Raw genomic sequence first — 19973 nt, 5'->3', positions numbered from 1 at the left:
ATCATCTCTGTTAGTCAGAGAGCCCTGAATTATTCACTTTACTTCTTGCAGGCTCAAGAAGGGCTGACATCAGAGTAACATCAGAGTCAATAGATATTTCCATCACTTCTTCTTAAGAAAGATGAAGATTAAATGATAAGTCAGGACTTTCCATTCCTACTTCCTTTCTTCAGAAAACATTTAATGAGTGCCTATCTCAATCCAGACTAATGGCAAGCACTGAAGACCAAACAAGTAAAAGACGATTCTTACCTTCTAGTGGCCTATAATTAAGATACAGAGAGAGCTGGGTGCAGTGGCTCACACCTGTAATTCCAGCACTTTAGGAGGCCAAGGCGAGCAGATCACTTGAGGTCAGGAGTTCGAGACCAACCTGGCCAACATGGTGAAGCCCCATCTCTACTAAAAATACAAAAAATCAGCCAGGCATGGTGGAGCACGCCTGTAATCTCAGCTACTTGGAAGGCTGAGGAAGGAAAATTACTTGAACCCAGGAGGTGGAGCTTGCAGTGAGTTGAAATTATACCGCTGCACTCCAGCCTGGGTGACACACCAAGACTCCGTCTCAAAAAAAAAAAAAAAAAGATACAGAGGTAGACAAATCAACAGACAATCCTAAGATACTTTAATAAGTGTCTAATAAGTGTTTAATAAGTAGGTTTAAGGACAGAGTATTAGGGAAGCACACAGACAGGGCAATTAACTCTTTTTGGGGTAGTCATGTAGAAAGACTTGGGGGTATGCTAGAAGATAGCCAAGTGAGAGGCCACGGCATATGCAAAGGCCCAGGAGTAAGAGAGTGTATGGCATATGTGTAGACCTGCATGGAGTTTGATATGGTGGGCTAGGAGGTAGGGAATGTCAGTGAAACCAGGTGGTCCATATTTTGAAAGTGTTGGAAAGTCACAGAACGGTTGTGAGTCAAACAGTTCCATGATCAGGTTTGTGCTTTAGAAAAGATCTCTCTGGCAGCAGTATACAGAATGGATTAGACTAGAACATGCAGATAACAATAGCAGTCAGCTGTGGTTACTCTGAGAGGGGACTAGGGAGAAGGGAGAAAAGAGATACATTTAAGGAGTAAAATTGATGGTACTTGATGAGTTATCAGATTTGGGGCATATGTTGGAATAGCTGGCACCCAAGGATGACACTAAAATGCATGATTTAGTTAACAAGTATATGTGTGTATGTGGGGAAGGTCTTATAGGTCAGAAATTAGGGAATATGATAAAAATGGTTTGTTCTCTAGTGTCAATATTAAAAGCCCACATTCGTATGGTTAATAAAGTCACAGAATTCTGATCCTAAACATATTTCTGATATAATAATCTACTGAATTTTTTAAAATATGCAAAGCAAATTTTAAAAACTAGATATTGATGGAGATGAATAATGAAACAAAAATATGTGGGATATAAAAGTCATAATACATGAATCAATAGTTCTCCATTCTTTTCATCTCACATTTTCCTAGAGTCCCACCCCCTCCTACCACCTCAGTTCCAGTCAATGGTCCATAGAGCCCTGTTTTCTTTTTTGTAGGAAATAAATAAGCAATACTTCGGAGCCGAAAGGAGCTTTAGAGATAATGAAATATGAATTCTGTAAGTTGGAACTACTATATAACAACATTAAAATATTTTAAGATAATAAATATTCAGAATGCCATTATGCTGAAAGACAGTAGGTGTAATGCAAGGACGATATGTTTGGTAACTATTATAAGCAAGGAGATCTTGGACATGAAGTTTTGTGGATTAAATGAGGCAGTATGTGTAAATCACTAAGCACAATTCTCAATGATTGGTAACTATAACAACAGAGACTATCAGCCAAAATCCATTTTCTACTTTGCTCTGGGAACAAGAGAGCCCAACTCGACTGCATTTCCCAACCTTCTTTGCAGTGAGTTAGGTGTTGCCACGAGACAATATTCATCAAAGGAACAGGTGAAGAAATAGGAGTGTTGATTCCCAGTATGGACCCTAGGATATTGCACAAACTCCCCCACACTGTGTCCACTTTCTTTGAGCTGAACACGGTCATGACTGCAACCCAGCAGATGAGGACAATGCCCTAGGGAATGACAAGGGAGCAAGACAGAAGGAGCCTGGGTCTCTGGGTGGCCACATGGAGCAGAGTTGCCTTCCTCCCTGCCCTGGACTGGTACAGAGGAAAGCAAATACTTTGGCCCTTTAAGCCACTGTATTTTCAGGTGTCTCTTTTACAGAAGGATCACATTTGACCAAAATAATACAGCTTCTTTCTTCCTTCTGCTCTTCTCCAACACAATTATGCTATTTTTGCAGTATTATCTTTCATGGGCATAAATATTTTAAATAGCTGCAATCACAATATACATGTTATTTTGTACTCTTTTATTTTCATTTTCCATATCACAGCCATGTTCCAGGATTCAAAATTATCTTCAGTTATTCATTTTAAAACAACAACAACAACAAAAAAAATGGAATTGCTCAGAGAAGACTGGTAGAATGAAAAAAGCTACGGTTTGTGTTTGAGATTCTCCCTTTATGTAATGCCTGTTACATCCACAGGAATATGTAGTGATTAAAGAAGGTTGGAGTTAGGGATTGTTTGTCAAGCAGAAAAATTTTAAAGTACCAATTTGTCAATAGCTGGCCCTTTCAAGTTGGATCACTAGAAAATCTGACTCCCTCTCGGTCAACAATTACTCTCTTCCTGAAACAGTCCAACTTCCTAAGTGGAAGTTGAGATCATCCTAAAAGTATCAAGAACTTTTCTTAAGAGCAGATACCTCATTGTGGTTCTTCCCTTTGTGGGAAGACAATGTGTACTTTTGATTTTATGACACCTGAAGTATTTGTGATTTTGCTTCCTTGAGAAGCTTAGTGAAAAATTAGTTCAATTTAGCATCATTTCAAAATGGTGAAAGTTATTAAAATATTCTAGATAATATGGCAATTTAAAGGAGAAAATGAAGTGCCAGTGGGTCTGAGTCGGCTCTTGCAAAGAAGGAAGTCAACTAAGTAAACCATTTTCAAATCAATTTAAAGCCATTTATTAAGCAACAACAGTATGCAAAGCACTATCTCAGTTACCATCCTCCCTGTATGCGGGTCATAGCCATTGTCTTTTCAGTCTAATGGGGATGACAGACATATAATTAATAAAAATTCATGGTTGAATAAAATGAACTCTAAATACTTGTATAAGCAAAGCGTATTTGATCCATCTTGGAGAGAGAAATTAATGTAATAAATTTTGAGAAATAGGGAAATAAGAGGAGGAGCAAAAGGGTCTAATTGCAGAGAATAAAATCAATATGTGTCTTCCCCCCACCATTCCCATTTCTTAACCTCTGAAAGTCACCTTCCTCTAGAATATTTGAGAAAGAGGATGTTTGTCCCTCAGTTTGTTCCTGAATCACCCTCTTTGCAGCTGTTTCTATGAGTCACTTGTTCCTCTCCATTGCCTTCAGCTCTGCCCTGATCCTCTGTCCTGGTGCCACCTGGATGATCTGGGATTCCTTTTCTCGTGCTGTGATAATGATCTCCATGGAAGGATACAGGATCATGCTTCTTTTTGTTGCTCTTCTCTTTAATTCCCCACAATACTACCAACATAGAACTTGTGCTTGTCTAATAGACTTAAAGGGTTGGTGAAAATTAGAGGGATTTGTCAGATAAGGAGAAAAAATTTAACATTGCATGACAAATATGACAAATCTCACAGCCCAAGTGGGGAAAAAACTGGAAGTCCTTTACCCGTGCCTTCCTGTGGAAATATTCCAGTTCCTAACATTGCCCCCTTAGCTGAAAAGCCCAGCCTTCTCTTGCCCCTTTTAAAAATGCTTAGTTCTTCAGTTCTCCAAATGTAAATCTTTATTCCTACTGTATATATCCCACCCACAGTAGGAGACTGCCTTCTTTAGTTTTGTTTTGCTTTTAATGAGGAGCCTCATAGGACAGCCATGGTGGGCTTTGCACCACAAGTTCAATCTCTCTTTTGAAATCTCCGTGACAGTCCAACTTAAACCTAAGCATCCTCATTATTCTTGCAGTTTTCACTGTAACTGTTGGACTAAATACATCTCATATGCCTTTTCCAGTAGAAACAATACTTTCTACTGGAAAGTATACTCTGATCCATGTTAGAGAAGATAAACTGTTTTTAAATGTGAGGTTATCTGCCTAAATTTCCCTGCCTACTAGCACTTTACAAGATAATGCCAAGAAGTTTTGGTCTCTTTTTCCTACTTACAAACAAAACAATTTCCTACTTACAAACAAAACAATTTCTACCTGTGCTTCAGAAATAAAGTCTACCATAGTATCTTGCCAAAGGAACCATCTGCCCCAAGGACCAACGTTAGTCACATGGAGATGAAGAAGCAGCTTTCTTCTTTGGGCCAGATTGAATTCATGGGTAATCTTCCTCTTCTCAGTGATCTCCATAAGGGTTAGGGAGACAGTGGGAAAATTCCAGTAGATGTACCATACCAACTTGTATGGCTCCCTGGCGCACAGTTCTTTTATGGTAATAGAATCTTACACTCTTTTTATGGTAATAGAATCTCCCCCACCGCCTTTACTCTTAGAAATGGACACATGACCAGCCAATCATGGTGCTTCATATTCTTATCCATAGCAATTCATCCAAGGGTTGGAAACATGGTTTAAATCTGGCCAGTCAGAGGCCTGCTCCAGGATTTTTTTTTTTAACCTAACATTGCATAAAGGAAGCTTGTTTTCCTCTAGGGATGAAGAAAGCCCAGGACTGGGAAAATCTTGTCTTCTAGCATAAAGAAAAAGCTTCTGGAGTGTGAGACCAGCCTGAGCAACACAGCAGAACCTCATCTCTACTAAAAATTTTTTAAAAATTAGTCAGGCCTGGTGGTGTGCACCTGTAGTCCTAGCTACTCAGGAGGCTGAGGTGGGAGGATTGCTTGAGCCCGGGAGATCAAGCTGCACTGAGCCATAATTGTGCCACTGCACTCCAGTCTGGGCAACATAACAAAACCCAGTCTCAAAAAAAAAAAAAAAAAAAAAAAAGAAGCTCCTTGTAGTAAAATAGAATACAACCAACATGCATAGGAAAACAGAAATAAGATTCAGAAGAGTGTGCTATTTAGAGTTTGAGTGCCTGGTTCCAGTCATGAAGGTCTTCAACATTCCTGTAGTTCCTGAGAACCATCCTTCAATTCTCTGAGCTATTCCAGTATTCTCTCAATTAAGCTCAAATTTTACTTAAATTGGATTGAGTTGAGTTTCTCTTCTTGCAAACAAAATGGTCCTGGGATTCTACTCTATCTAGATCAAATCACTTTCCCTGAGAATGGGAATGAAAATAGGAAGCTACTCCTCCTGTAAACATAAGCAAATCCTATATATGCAATCAGGAAGTTCTTTCTGGCTGATGGCATTGTTCTATATATAGCCAACTGTGACCCTTAGGAAAACAACTTCTAACATGCTAGCATGATATCACAGATCTTGTATATCATAGTCAACCAATTGTTAAATACGACTCTGTGGGAGGCCATGGCTGGTCCTGCTGGGCCCTGCCACTCCTAAGTATTGAACCAATTGCATATGTCACAGGCTTGCCTTCAGAAATAATTGCTATGCATCTATGCACGTGATGTCTAATGATCATCAAGTAACCTGTGGTCAAAGAAGCCAAATGGTGATATGGCATACCAAGAATTGTACTTGGAATATGATCTTTATCCAAGTGATAAAACTTAATAAAGGCTTTTTTTTTTCCTTCCAACTTTATAAAAATTATGATAGAGCTTTAGGGTAGTGAGGTTGATGAGAAGTTTTATAAGCCTCTAACTGGGGCTTCTGTTGATCTGAGAGAACTAACGATGGCCATGCAGATTGCCATTGCTACCAACCCAAGTCTGTCTCCCATGAAGAACCGGGGAGACTCAAGAAACCACATTCAACAAACCCTCTAGCCTAATATTTCCTGATGTTTTCCTGCAAGTATTTTCTTTTTGTTTCTATAGTCACAATACACAGTAACTTCTAGAACACTTGTGTATCGATTCAGAACCTCTGACCCAGTCCTGTGAAGAACTTCTTCAGGACTGTAGAAATTAAGAAATATTGGGATATTCACAATCCAGAATATCCTAGAGAACCAGAGATAACTGGGTAACTTCTGGACATTCAGCCCAAGGCCCTAGTCATTACCCAAAGGTAAGAAATCTTTTTTTTTTTTTTTTTTTGAGACGGAGTCTCGCACTGTCGCCCAGGCTCAAGTGCAGTGGCACGATCTCAGCTCACAACAACCTCTGCCTCCTGGGTTCAAGTGATTCTCCTGCCTCAGCCTCCTGAGTAACTGGGACTACAGGCACACACCACCACGCCTGGCTAATTTTTGTGTTTTTTAGTAGAGACGGGGTTTCACCATGTTGCTCAGGCTGGTCTCGAACTCCTGACCTCATGATCCACCTGCCTCAGCCTCCCAAAGTGCTGGGATTACAGGTGTGAGCCACCACACCCAGCCAAGAAGTAAGAAATCTTTGTGTCTACATTTTATATCTTAACTACAATCATATGCTTCAAAAGCAACATGATAAATACGAGAGAACCCATTCAATTCCAAATATTCACTAACAGATAACTCAGATGTCAGAAGAGTATCCTTGCCTCTTAAGGTGGTTCGAACTCCCATTTCATATTTCCTTCAGTGAAAATCCAATGCCTGTCCCCAGAATATCTGGGAATTCCCAGGGTACTTTTACTCTCATTGTTATTTCTGGCTCTGAGTACTGCTTCCACTGATGAGTTTAATTGACAGATTATCTTGCATGTGCCATCCCTTTTCTGTACCACATTAACCCAGACATGGAACTCAGTCTCTCAATTCCCACAGGACACAAGCTCACACACGCACAGCATCCACACAAGGCATTTGTGTATATAGCAGAATCCACTAAAGATTTGGGATGGTGAAGGTGGGTTTACATCACAGAAATGAAAAGATCCTAAAACTGAACATTGCATAATCAACATCTGAAAAGATTTTAAGGCATATCATCATATTTCTTCACCACTCACTCTCTCTCCTCTCAGTTTTTCCCATCTCCATGTGTTTATTGTAGAGACGATTAGCTGTGACTGTTCTTTGTCCCCGGCTATCCCATGTCCTCAGGAGGCATCTTCCATGGCTCGTAGTTTATGGAGTATTTCACTGGCACAGATTCTGGTCCCAGCTGTTAAGAATGTCCCTCCTCCCTGCTAGAGTAGATGGAATGAATTTAATCCTGAAGCTGGAATATTCCAAAGCACACCGGCTTTTTCTTGCATAAGTTGCATGGGTTATTACATTGGAACAATAAAAGTTCTTTATGTATGTCACATCTCTTCTATCTGATGTACACTGTATTACTCAGTTCATTTGCTTCAGGTAACTCCAACCAAGCAATGATATACTATACAATGTTACTATACTCTTGAAAATTGGTCTGTGAGAACATTTAGGCTCTTCATAATGTATAATAAATTAATTGAATCCCAAATTAAATTTAAAAAGTTTGCAAGAACAGAAAGGAAGCTAGATTCCTTCCTCTAGCGGAACATGTGGGGTTTTCAAATTTAAATGACATCAGGAAACAGCTGGTCTCTGGATAGATGTGTTTGTCCTCTAAAGTGATGAATAACTTTGAAATGGAATATTTTTCCAATTCTGCATGATAATTATAGTCAAATAAATTCTTTATGTTTTATTTTGCTATTTTATTTCTCAGTGATATATGGAGCAAACATTGCTTCTCCTCGGGAGAAGGGGAGAAATGATATGGACGAATGATCCATGGATCAAAATTCTTCCCTTTGATTCCAGAAATGCATTTGCATGAGTTTTCCCAGGGCATAGAGTTTTAGTGCTGTGGCCTAAGTGCCAGCTACAGGAGCATCAGGTGACGAGAGTTAGCCATCTTTCCTCCTCAGAAGCATGGAGGTGACGTCACCTCCACCAGCGTTGCCTGTCAGTGGCTGCTCAGTGCTCACCTGTGTCTAATCTCTACCCCTGCCCCAGAATATGCTTGGGCCAATTCATAGACTCAGTGTGAGTCTCACTGCATGTCAGCCCTAATGACAGCTGTGCAGTTCCCCAAACTCACGAGGGATGTCCCAGTGTTAGGGCCTTTGTACTGCTGCTTCTCTGCCTGCAGAGTTTACTCTCCACAAATCTCCATGGCAGCGTCACTCACTTCATCCACTCAGACACAGCGGCTTTCTTCCACCATTCTATCTAAAACAGGATCCTAGCCATCCTTTATCTTCTTTCCTGCTTCATCTTTCTCCATAGAACTTACTGCTACCTGATACTTTATTACACACTTACTATCTGTCTCCCTACTAGGAGTCCCGAGGTCAAGGACTTTGTTTAGTTCACCACTGAATCCCCTGCACCTGGGACAGTGGCTCTCACATAGTGTATAGGATCAGTGAGTGACAGTAATAGCCCTGGAAGCAACTGTATAGGTAGGTAGGTGAGAGCACAGGCTTTGAAGAGGGCAGACCCAGGTTCAAGTTCTGACTCTTCTCTCTGCAAGCTATTGAACTTCACCAAGGCATTTAACCTGTCTCAGGGGATTACCGTACAGAGAGTAAATGAGGTAATATATGAGAGTCATTTGGCAGGATTAACATCATTGCTTTCTCATTGTTCCAGCCCTCTTATTTTATAGATAAGGAACCAGAGGTTGACTGAGGCAGAGGAACTTGGGCAGCATCTCTAACTTGAGGATACTATTTGCAGGGAAGGAAGCAAATCTCCCATTCTCTTATGATGGTATCCTTAACAGTTATCGAAACCCTTAAAAGTACACATTCACTTTGACCCAACAATTTTATTTCTGCAAATTTATCCTAAGCAAATAATCACCTATGTGTGCAAAGATTTAGCTATACAGACTTTTATCACAGCCTTGGTTATAATAGCAAGAAATTAGAGGCCAAGATGGAGCAGATTTGATAAATTATGGTACAGTCACATGATATCCATTATATGACCATTCAGAATAAAATATAGAAGAATAGTTAATAACATGAGAAAATGCTTACATAGACTCAAATAAAAAAGACTAACGTATGCCAACAGGTCTGCATGGTTAGCATTGTATTTTCTTTGTGCTTCTCTGAATTTCTTGTGTCTTCTTCAATAAATAGGTATTATTTTCATAACTGGCCTTTTAAATAAAAATTATAATAGCATGTTAATGTCTTCACAATAAAGTATTAATATATTTTATGAAGAGAACAATCAGAGGAACCTAAACTTGAGGGAGTGTTCCTCATGCTGATGGAATGAAATTCTTATCTTCTTTTCTAAATGTCATGATTTTCAGGGAGCAATTCTCCTACAGGTTTTGACACACTGCAGATTCCAGAGTATCTGGGCTTCCTGACCATTAGGACCGATTCTGCTTGTGTCTGAACATCTACATTACTCTGTATTAGCACATTTAACTGATGACCTTAGCTAGGTTGCATTTTTTAAAACCAAATTGACTTACAGCATTACTCATTAGATTTAAGTACAAGGATGATTCATCATTTACAGTAAATCTATTAGAGAGATTACACTGCAAAATTCACCATTGTCCATGTGGCAGGCCTGCCTGGAAATTAAGAATGGGAAGGGAAATTGAAGGAGAGAGATTCCTATCCGTGATTTGAAATTTAAACTTAGATAGCTATGGCAAGCATCCGAGCCTCAGCCAAAGCGAACCAAGGCATCTGTCACATGTCTGAGATATTCCACTCTAATAATAGCCTAAAATCTCTTTTGGAATAGGTTGGTGCCTTGTTTCATAAGGAAAAGTCTTGCATGTTAAAATACTTTAAGGAGTATTTCCTTACCCCTTAAAAAGATATTTGCAATATAACTGGGCTGCACATGTGATACATGTAACAACAGTTGAATCTCTGCTGGTTAAATATAACCCCAAATCAATAGCATGTTCAGCTGGGGGCCCGTGCTCACCAGATGTTATTCCACTAATAGTGAGTGAGCTCATCCTTGCTGTGGAAGGTTATTCATTTGGGAGAGAATAATGAACGTGAGACAATCATTACATCACCTTTTCCTGTACATTATTCTCCCCTGCAGCTAAGAAGGAAAACATGCTGCCGGGTTAGCTGTAAGCTAACTAATGTTCTTGCTTTCTTAAATCTACATAAAGTGAATCACAGGGTAACTCTAGTCCAAATTAATTTTTAATGTAGTATCTGATAGTTTATTAGGAGAGTTAGACTTTGGGACGGTCTCTGTCTCAGACCAGAGCAGCATGGCTTTTTGAGGTGTGATTATCAGTACAGTGCCTCCTAGAGGCACTATCCTCTCCTCACTCCTTTGTAGGGGTTATCTCATTGTCCACAGTTGACCATCTGGGAGGCAGAGATGGCTGTTTCTAGAAACATGAAGACTTCTGAATAATAGAGTAAACGTTTAAAATAATGCTCATGAGATCATATCTTTTTTTGTTTGAATGACTCATTTGGGCTACATACCAAACTACAAGTTCAAGTTCAGAATAAAATTAATTTATAGATAATATAGCAAAAGGGAGCAAAATATATACACACACATATACATATATAACACACACATATATACGTGTGTGTGTGTGTGTGTGTATATTTTATGAAAGACAAAAACAATCTTTCTGTGAGAAACTGGGTTTTTTAGAAAGCCCATATGTATCAGTTAAGAACCTTAACTCACTACTGAATTTTAATGCAGCCTTCCTCTAAACACAGTAACAACTCAGCAACCGGCAATCTTACTAAATGTCTTTAAAAGGCTTGAACTTTATGCCAAGGGCTTAAACTTTGTTTCTGTCATGTCTTATTCATTTTTATAGAACATGATCACAAAGGAAAGTGAAGCACTAATAATAACCACCCTGATGAGCCTGTCTTGGGCTGCAGCACCATCCCCTCACTTTCCCTTATACCTTCTTGAGCTACCTAAAAGCATACATTTTGACAACTAAGTGTCATCTCAGGAAGAAAATGTGGTGGCTGGGGAGACACTTGGCCAGTTATAAATCCTTCCATATTTTAAATTTTGATTCTGTTCTTTCCATATCGGTCCCTGCCCCATTTCTGCCCCTCCTGTGGCACTCTTTGCACATACACTGAAATGAAGATCGGGACACCTGGGAGCAGGCCCCACAACTCCATCACTTTCTTCACCGCCTTACAGACATCAGAGTCTTCGTTTGTAAAATTAGAATAAGAATATCACAGGTATGCAAAAACTGCATAGCACATACATGTTTAATAAATTTAAATCGTTTGGGACATGACAGTGTACCCAGGGGTGCATTTTGTGACTTCTATGGGCCCTAGACACTTTTGCCTTCATGGACCCCTTCCTCATAAAAATATATTAAAAATTGTCTTATGACTGTGTTGGTATAATGATAAACACACTAATATCATATATCGAAACTTTTTTCTTGGCTGGGCGTGGTGGCTCACAACTGTAATCCCAGCACTTTGGGAGGCCGAGGCGGACAGATCACAACGTCGGGAGTTTGAGAGCAGCCTGGCCAACATAGTGAAACCCCGTCTCTACTAAAAATACAAAAGTTAGCCGGGCATGGTGATACACACCTGTTTTCTCAGGTACTTGGGAGGCTGAGGCAGGAGAATTGCTTGAACCTGGAAGGCAGAGGTTGTGGTGAGCCAAGATCGCACCACTGCACTCCAGCCTGGGCAACAGAGTGAGACTCTCTCAAAACAAACAAACAAACAATAAAAACAACCTTTTTTCTTGACCTAAAGGCTCATTTATTTTTCTTCTGGTGTTAAAGAAATTAAAACACTTTTCTGGCCTCTCAGCACTGTGCCTGATAGTAAGTCAGCCCTGTCTGCACCACAGAATCCCCACTGCTGGATCATACTTTGCTCTTTTTTCTCCATCTTGGATGGCTTTCATGAATGCTGTTCCTTTCCTTCTCTTCTCCTCCTTTCTTGCTGATTTTTTCAATGAGTATACATTATCTCTTCCACCTCTTTCCAACGTCTCTTGGGTTTTCCAACTCTGGTGAGTCAAAGCTCACTTATAAACAAGACACATAGTTCAAAGAATCAAAGGATCAAAAACTGTTCAAGGAGAGTAGAGGACTGATTCCAATTCAGTTCAGGCTGCTATCCTCTGCCATCCCTGGAGACCCTTCTAAGCTGATCAGAAACACCTCTAAGTAGAGAGGTTTATATGCAGAGGTTTCTGGAATGGTGTGCAACAAATTTTAAGAATAGTTCATATTAGGTAGTGGGCCTTGGGTGTATTTTCCCTTTCTTCTTGGAATTTCTGCATTTCTTACACTTTTAAAATGAGCATTATTTTTAATAGGAATGGTAGAAATACTGAAATCAATTTTAATAAGGATTGACGATTATACTTTGCTTCAGTAATTAAGAAGGGGGAATTAATATTTTGGGATACTTTAAGTTGAATATGTACGCGTGCGCGCGTACACACACACACACACACACACACACACACACGGTGGCTGTGACCTAGCCCACCATATGGTCCTCATTTTCTGTATCTATTTCTATTTATGTTAACTCAAGAATTTGACCACTGTAATACGGCTGACTAACCTTTTGCCCCCGCTTCCTTCTTGTGTTAAACAGAGGGCTTATTTCTTGGGTGCTGTTTTCTTCAGTTTTCCTCACATAAGAGAAAGAATTCAAAGCTAAATTACATAGTAAAAAATTATATTTGTGTTAATATTTTCTTTTAAGGCATTCCCTTCTCTCTGAATTGTCGAAATCATTTTCCTTTTGTGGCATTTCATTTATTTAAGGTCATAGTCCTACCATCTCCTTTTCAATCAAGGAAGAAAGCAAAGAAGTCTGAAGAATCAGAATCAGGGAACAATCAAGCACCTACTGAGAGCCCACCCTGAGCCCTGCATTCTGCTGGGAAGTTAGAAGAGGTTCCTGTAGAGACCGGTAGGTCCACTGCCTCGGTGTTCATCCCGTCTCAGAATGGGGTGGGGACCGAGGAGAACTGGATAGCACCAGCAGCTGCTCCCCAGCTCCAGCCAACTGTTGCCATGTGAGAATGGAGGCTCAGTCTTGCCAGGTCAGCAAATTTTCCAAAAAAGTTAGGAATAATGATTTTTGCATGAAACCTCCCTATTTAATAAGTTGACAACGAGAATTAAAAAACAAACGAACAAACAAAACAGAAACAAAAAACACTGTGTGGGCCAACAAATGTATAGGCCAAAGTGAATATGTCTGCAGGCCTGATTTGGCCTGCCAGTTTGTACTGGCTGCTTTATATTATGAATTCTCTCAGAACTTAAAAATGCTTACCACTCAAAATGATTTGGTGACATTTATAATGATCTGTACACATTTTACAGAGAAAAACCTTGAATAAGATTGCTTGTATACAAATTATAAACTACAGAACTGGCAACTCTAGTCATTTAGCACTTCAGGGCAAAGTAACTTCTTGACAGAATTTTTCACTTTTGTTTTTCTTTTTAAGAGATGGAGTCTTGCTTTGCTGCCTAGGCTGGAGTGCAGTAGCATGATTGTAACTCACTGCTGCTTCCAACTCCTGGGCTCCCATCTTAGCCTCACGAATAGCATATGCCACCACACTTGGTTTATTTTTAACATTTTTTACATACTGTAAAGACAAAGTCTCACTTTTGGCCCTGTCTGGTCTTGAACTCCTGGGCTCAAGCAATCTTCCTGCCTCAGCCTCCCCAAGTCCTGGGATTACAGGCATGAGCCACTGCTCCAGGCCACAAAATTTTTACTTCTAAATAATTACTTTGATATCATGTAGATTCAGGCTAAATTATGTATGTATCAAGTCTTAACATATTTTTGAGGATGGACTCTACCACCATCATTGTCCCCAACACACACACACACACACACACACACACACACACACACACACACGCACACAAACCTGGCAGGCAGAGTTTGTGGTGAGCCAAGATGGCGCCACTGCACTCCAGCCTGGGCAACAGAATGAGATTCCATCTCAAAAAACTAACAAACAAACAAAAACCCTAAAGATTACACACGCACACGCGCACACACACACTGTTAGAACTAATAAATGAATGCAGCAAAGTTGAAGGATACCAAATCAACATACAAATATCAGTTGTGTTTCTATACACTTAACAATGAAAAATCCAAAAGGAAATTAAGAAAATAATGCCATTTACAATAGTGTTAACCAAGGAGGCAAAAGACTTATACAATGAAAACTACAGAATGTTGCTGAAAGGAAACATAAATAAATTTAAAGACATTCCATGTTCATGAATTAGAAGACTTAATATTGTAAAGATGTCCATACTACCCAAAGCAATCTACAGAGTTAATGCAATTCCTATCAAAATCCCAACAGCTTTTTTTGCAGAAATAGAAAAATTCATTCTGAAATTCATATAGACTCCCGAAGACCCTGAATAGATGAAACAATTTTGAATAAGAGCATAGTTGGAGGGCTCATACTTCCTGATTTCAAAACATATTATAAAGTTAACAGTAATCAAAACAGTGTAGGACTGGCATAACGATAGGCATACAGACCAATGAAATTGAATACAGTACAGAAGTAAACCTTCACACATATGGTCAAATGATTTTCAACAAGGGTGCCAAGACTATTCAATGGCAAAAGGACAGTCTTTTCCCAAAAAATGATGTTGAGGAAACCACATATACACATGTAAAATAATGAAGGTATATACTTACTCTGTTAGGCTACTTGGGCTGCCATAACAAAATACCACAGACTGAGTGTCTTAAACAATAGACATTTAATTTTCTCATAGTTCTAGATGTTGTAGGTCCAAGATCAAGGTGGCAGCAGAGTTAGTTTCTGGGAAGGCCTCTCTTTCTGGCTTGTATATGACCAGCTTTTCACTGAGTCCTTACATGACCTTTCCTCTGCATGCACATGGAGAGGGAGCAAGATCTCTGGTGTCTCCTCCTCTTCTTATAAAGACACCAGTCCTATTAGATTAGGGCTTCACCCTTATGTCCTCATTTAACCTTAATTATCCCCTTAAGGGCTTTATCTCCAAATGTAGTCTCATTGTAGGTTAGAGCTTCAACATATGAACTGAAGAGGGTGCACAATTTAGTCTATAACACTTACGTTATGCCATATAAAAAACTAACTCAAAATTGGTCAAAGACATAAACATAAAACCCAAAACTATAAAACTCTTAATAGGGAGAAACCTTCATGGCATTGGATTTGGCAGTGATTTCTTGGATATGACACCAAAACATAGGCAACAAAAGGAAAAATAGATAAACTGGACTACATCGAAATTAACTTTCTGCACATCAAATGACACAATTAACAGAGTTAAAAGGCAACCTACAAAATTAGAGAAGATATATCAACTCATATATCTGAGAAGGAGTTAACATCCTTCTCATGTAGTTCATATGTAATGAACTACAACTCGACAACAACACAACTAAACAACCTGAAGTAAAAATGTGCAAATAACTTGAATAGACATTTCTCCAAAGATGATATACAAATGGGCAACAAGCATATGAAAAAAATGCTCAACATTAAGTAGTCATTACAAAACTGTAAATCAAAAGCACAAAGAGATACCACTTCACACCCATTAGGATGGCAACTATAAAATTTAAAAAACAAAACAGAAAATAACAAGTATTGGTGAGAATGTGAAGAAACTGAAACCCACGTACACTCGGTAGAAATGGAAAATGGTGCAGCCATATGGAAAACAGTATGGCAACTTTTTAAAAAATTAAAAATAGAATTAGTGTATGATCCAGCAATTCCACTTCTGAGTATAGATTTAAAAAATGGAAAGCAATGTCTTGAAGAGATACTCATACATGCATATTTATAGCAGTGTTTTTCATAGTAGCCAAAAAATGGAAGCAATTTGTGTCCTTTAATGAGTGGATGGATAAATACAAAGTGGCATATATATACAATGGAATATTATTCAGCCTTACAAAGAAAGCAAATTCTGACACATACTACGAACATGGAGAAACCTTAAGAACATTACATTAAGTGAAATGAGCCAGTAACAAAAAGACAAGTACAATATAATTTCACTTATATGAAATATCTAGAGTAGTAAAACTCATAGAAACAGAATGTAGAGGCCAGGAATAGTGCCTCAGACCTGCAATCCCAGCACTCTGGGAGGCTGAAGCAGGAGGATCACTTGAAGCCAGGAGTTTGAGACCAGCCTGGGCAACATAGTAAGACCATGTCTCTACAGAAAAATTTAAAAATTAGCTGGGCATGGTGGCTCGCACCTGTAGTTCCAGCTACTCAGGAGGCTGAGGCAGGAGGATTGCTCAAGCCCAGGTGTTTGAGGTTACAGTGAGCTGTGATTGTGCCACTGTACTCCAACCTAGGCAACAGAGCAGGACTCCATCTCTAAAAACAAACAAGCTTGGAACAGTGGCTCACGCCTGTAATCCCAGCACTTTGGGAGGCCAAGGCAAGTGGATCACTTGAGGTCAGGAGTTCGAGACAAACCTGGCCAACATGGTGAAACCTCGTCTCTACTAAAAATACAAAAAAAATAGCCAGTTGTGGTGGTGCACTCCTATAGTCCCAGTCATTCCAGAGGCTGAGGCAGGGGAATCGCTTGAACCCGGGAGGCGGAGGTTGCAGTGAGGGAAGATCACATCACTGCACTCCAGCCTGGGTGACAAGTATAAGACTCAGTCTCAAAATAAATAAATAAGTAATAAGAAACAAACAAACAAAGTAGAATGATGGCTGCAAGGGGCTGGGGAGTTGGAGGGGTAAACAGGGAAATGGGAGAGTTGTTGTTTAATGGTTGTATAAATCAGGGTTCTCCAGGGAAACAGAACCAATAGGATGTGAATATATATATGCACACACACACACACACACACACACACACACACACACACATATACACACACACAAAGAAAGTTTAAGAGTGGCAAGTCCAGAATGTGCAGGGTAGGTTGGCAGGTTGGAAACTCAGGCAAGGGCCAATGTTGCAATTCAAGTTCAAATGCCACCAGGCTGGAGACCCAGAGAAGAGCCCATGTTGCACTACGAGACTGTCTGCTGGCAGAAGCCCCTGTTGTTTGAAGGAGGCAGTCTTTTGTACTTTTCAGACCTTCAACTGATTGGATAAGGCCTACTCACATTATGGAGGGCAGTCTGCTCTACACAAAGTCCATTAATTTAAATGTAAATCTCATTTTTAAAAGTTAAAAGTCCCATGGCAGTGTATTTATAAATGTAAATCTCATCCAAAAACACCCTCAAAGAAACATTTAGAATAATGTTTGACCAAATATCTGGGGACTGTGGCCCAGCCAATTTAATGTATAAAATTAACCATCACAATAGGTGATAGAATTTCTGCTGTGTATGATGAAAAGTCCCGTACAACAATGTGAATATACTTAACACTACTAAACTGTACACGTTAAAATGGTTAAAATGATAAATTTTATATTATGTGTATTTTGCCACAATTTTTAATTAAAGTATATTAGATCTTACACTCGGGCCTGTGGCACCAGCAAGATGGGCAAATGTTGGAGTCTTTTTTTTTTTTTTTTTTTTGAGACAGAGTCTTGCTCTGTCACTCATGCTGGAGTGCAGTGGCATGATCTCAGCTCACTGCAACCTCCGCCTCCCAGGTTCAAGCGATTCTTCTGCCTCAGCCTCCCAAGTAGCTGGGACTATAGGCGTGTGCCACCACGCCCGGCTAATTTTTGTATTTTTTTTAGTAGAGACAGGGTTTCACCATATTGGCCAGGCTGGTCTCAAACTACTGACCTCGTGATCCACCCGCCTCGGCCTCCCAAAGTGCTGGGATTACAGGCATGAGTCACCACACCAGGCCTGTGTTGCAGTCTTTATACTGCCAGGAAGCTCTGTAGCCACCAACACGACCAGAAGAGGCATAATAAACAGTTTAAGACCCATTTCCATATATTTTTGAAGGCAAGCTGCCACTAAGTTTTTTTTTGCGGGGGAAATGGTCTTGCTCTGTCACCCATGCTGGAATGCAGTGGCACAATCACAGCTCACTGCAACCTCAACCTCCCAGACTCAAGTGATCCTCCTACCTCAGCCTCCTGAGTAGCTGGAACCACAGGTGCATACCACCACATCTGGCTAATTAAATAAAAGAAAAAAAAATTTTAATAGATAGGACCTCACTGTGTTGCCCAGGCTGATCTCAAACTCCTGGACTCAAGTGATCCTCCCACCTTGGCCTCCCAAAGTGCTGGGATTCTGTAATCATAGGTGTGAGCCATCACACCCGGCCCAAGGCAAACCCCTTTGAAGGCACTTCACATGCAAAGAGAATTGTACTAGAAAAAGTAGAGGTTGAACCCAAATAGCCAAATGCTGCCAGCAAGAAGTGTATCAGGGTCCAGCTAACCAAGAAATGCAATAAAACCACAGCTCTCATATGCAATGACAGTTGCTTAAACTTTACTGAGGAAAATGATAAAGTTCTGGTTGCTAGATTTGGTTGCAAAAGTCATGCTGTTGGTGACATTCCTGGATTTTGCTTTAAGGTTGTCAAAGTAGCCAACATCTCTCTTGGCCTGATGCAAAAACAAGAAGGAAAGGCCAACATCATAAGGTTTGATGATTCAAAAATTGTAGCAATAAATTTTCATATGCTAAGAAGAAAGTGTATTAGAGATAGAAATTTCTTTAACTAAATATCAAAAGAAATCTTTCCCTAACAGATGTTAAGATACAAACAGGATTTTACCTTTTTCTGGGGTAAAAAGACTTCAAAGAGCACACTTCCATAAAGATTGAGAGGGCAACATATTAAGTCATATCTCTAAGAAGCAATTTCTGTGGGGGAGTTGAGATTACAAAATCCAGGTATATTGCTTCTTGGGAATGTAATTTTTCTCGGACATAGAGAGTAAGAGAAATAGCAAGTAGCTAATGCATTCCTTCTATTGTTACTCTAAAATAACAAACTCTTAAAACACAATTTTCTTCCCAATTGTTCTTTTACAGACAAGTCCAAGATCACATTTTTTTTTTTTTTTTTTTTTTTTTGTGACAAGGTCTCACTCTGTTGCCCAGGCTAGAGCGCAGTGGCATAAGCACAGCTCACTGCAGTCTTAACCTCCCGGGCTCAAGCAACCCTCCTACCTCAGCCTCCTGAGTAGCTTAGAACTACGGGTGTGAGCCAGCATGTCTGGCTAATTTTTTTATTAGTATTTGTAGTGATGGGGCTCTCACTATGTTGCCCAGGCTGGTCTTGAATTCCAGGGCTCAAGCAATCCTGCCTCAGCCTCCCAAAGTGCTGGGATTACAAGCATGGGTCACTGCACGCAGCCTAAAATAACACGTTTTTCAACTGAAGTATTGGTAATACCAGTTAATTTATGGCTAATCATATGACAAATGACTATAATTTTAATACTGTGGTGAACATTGCTATGTACACAGAAGGTAGAATTTGATCCATAGAATAACCAAATCTATGCTTCCGATGCATTTTAAGTAGATTTTATGAAATTTTATCTTCATACTTGAGGATTCTTCACTAGGTAAGGGAAGTATACATTAAATGACTGTTATGGTGATATTAACTTGGAAACTATCAGAACATTCATTCAAGTTTTTATATTCTAGAGAACCTCTTCTTAATACAAGTTCCTGAAACTTACACTTAGGTATAACAAGAAGAATCTCTTCTTTAATCCCATTATGTTGAGCCATTAGTTTATCCTATTAACAAGATTATAAGAGTAATAATAGTTCTGATCCTCATGCTGATGGTCAAGGTATAATCATGGTAGTAAAATAATTACTAATTATAACCAAAAAAGTAGTATAAATTCAACTTACTCTAAATTCTATAGGAAAGTTCAATTTAGCTTTTGGTATTCTATTAATTTCTGTAGCAGCTTTTTTTCCTCCAT

The 19973-nt window shown here is 39.5% G+C and overlaps 1 long non-coding RNA gene and 1 pseudogene across 1 annotated transcript in view; one reads left to right on the top strand and one right to left on the bottom strand.

Annotated features, from left to right (window-relative positions):
- LOC144340848 (uncharacterized) overlaps nucleotides 1-19973 on the bottom strand; it is a 102086-nt gene that overhangs the window by 15324 nt on the left and 66789 nt on the right. The gene's annotated exons all lie outside the window — the stretch shown is intronic.
- On the top strand, nucleotides 859-18663 carry LOC106998514 (small ribosomal subunit protein uS12 pseudogene; annotated as a pseudogene).

The sequence above is a fragment of the Macaca mulatta genome, chromosome 5 (genome assembly GCF_049350105.2).
Source record: "Macaca mulatta isolate MMU2019108-1 chromosome 5, T2T-MMU8v2.0, whole genome shotgun sequence".
NCBI lineage: Eukaryota > Metazoa > Chordata > Mammalia > Primates > Cercopithecidae > Macaca > Macaca mulatta.
The sequence above is the reverse complement of the archived record's forward strand: the minus strand, read 5'-3'. Positions and strand labels throughout refer to the sequence as shown.